General features: G+C 46.4%; 1 non-coding gene across 1 annotated transcript; it reads right to left on the bottom strand.

The window, feature by feature from the left end:
* Nucleotides 1–332: 332 nt before the first annotated feature.
* LOC146870895 (Nuclear RNase P) lies at nucleotides 333–637 on the bottom strand. The gene has a single exon (XR_014959995.1).
* Between the last annotated feature and the right edge of the window lie 793 nt (nucleotides 638–1,430).

Raw genomic sequence — 1,430 nt, 5'->3', positions numbered from 1 at the left:
CAATGCCTTTTATTGAGGTTTTAAAAACCAAAACATAAATGAAAGGCATTGGCATTTACAATGTCAAAAGCTCAAACTCACGTAAATGCGAGACCTATTGCATTGCAAATGTTTGTTAAGAGGTTGTGCCCTGGCAAAACCAGTCACAACTCAAGCCACTTCCAAAGCAAAGCCAGTCACAATGCAATGCACTTACGAATGTGGAAGAGGCAACAAAATTCACCTATGGCTCTAAGAGCCCATAAATGATCCGAGAACGCTTTGAGAAGTGTGTAATAAAAATGAAAGAACCAAATAAATAAAAGAGCGAGAGGATACCAAATAAATAAAAGAGCGAGAGGATAGTAGTCTGAATTGGGTTATGAGGCACCATTACCTCACCTCAGTCATTGCACTCAGGGGAGTGCCAGCCGCGAGCCACTTCCAATGCCCGAAGGGGGTAAGCATCAGCAAATACCAGATACACGGTCAAGCGACTCCTGCCGCCCCCTTTGGGCCCCGGGTTTCTGGGAGCTCGCTCCTCTTTTCAGGGGATGCCCTGCTGGGGCAATTACCGGCTCCTGTCTCAGACCTTCCCCAAGGTAATTGAGTGACATACGCACTCTGCACGTAACCTCAGTGATGAGCTTCCTCCACTTATCGACTGTTCCTCCCCCACTGCTTTATAAATGGCTCCATTACAAGCACTTGTTAACTTAGGGTCGATAACATCATTTTAATTAAGGATGATTGAGTGGAAATATAAAGACAGAACAGTAAGGATAGGACATACAATGTATAAAATGCACACTACCAATTCGCAATAGCCAGATTTCAAAATCAAAACAGATAATAGCTCGGGACTACTAATATGTGGATGTACGACGATACATCACAAACCAAAACAACGCGTGCCTTTACAGCGCGGTTTTTAGTTCGCGATGTACGTCACAACGCATGCAATAACGATGTATGGCATTAGTTCGCATGTCCTTAGAAATGCATAGTAAATGCCTGTGGGAGGGCGGGCCAGATAAACAGACGAGGAGGCTGTATATAGTGGGCCAGTTGGCTTGTTTTATTAAAGATTCCGGGGTAAATGTCTTTAGACAATGGTTTGGGGGGGGTGTCCACAGCTGCTCCTCTTGGTCTCCTCTCTCTCTGGTGGTTCCAGGTCGCCTCAGACTTCTGGTAGGTCCTCTAAGGGTTGGCTGGTCTTCCCAGGGAGGCTCATAAGAGGAAAACAAAATAGGGAGCCGTCAGTTGCTTCGTGGTATCCCGCTTTCAGACACTATTGACTCCTTCACCACACCCGTTTGGTGCTTAAGGGGTTTCTTACTCAAGGGGGTCTGACAAAAGGACGAGGTGAGTGGGTTCTTTGTGAGGGAAGGAAGGTGGGGTAGGACTGGTATGGGGTATTGTCGTGTGCGATGCCACAGTAAGAGGGAAGT

Source organism: Triturus cristatus, chromosome 1_1 (genome assembly GCF_964204655.1).
Source record: "Triturus cristatus chromosome 1_1, aTriCri1.1, whole genome shotgun sequence".
NCBI lineage: Eukaryota > Metazoa > Chordata > Amphibia > Caudata > Salamandridae > Triturus > Triturus cristatus.
This window is presented reverse-complemented; position numbering and strand designations above follow the sequence as displayed.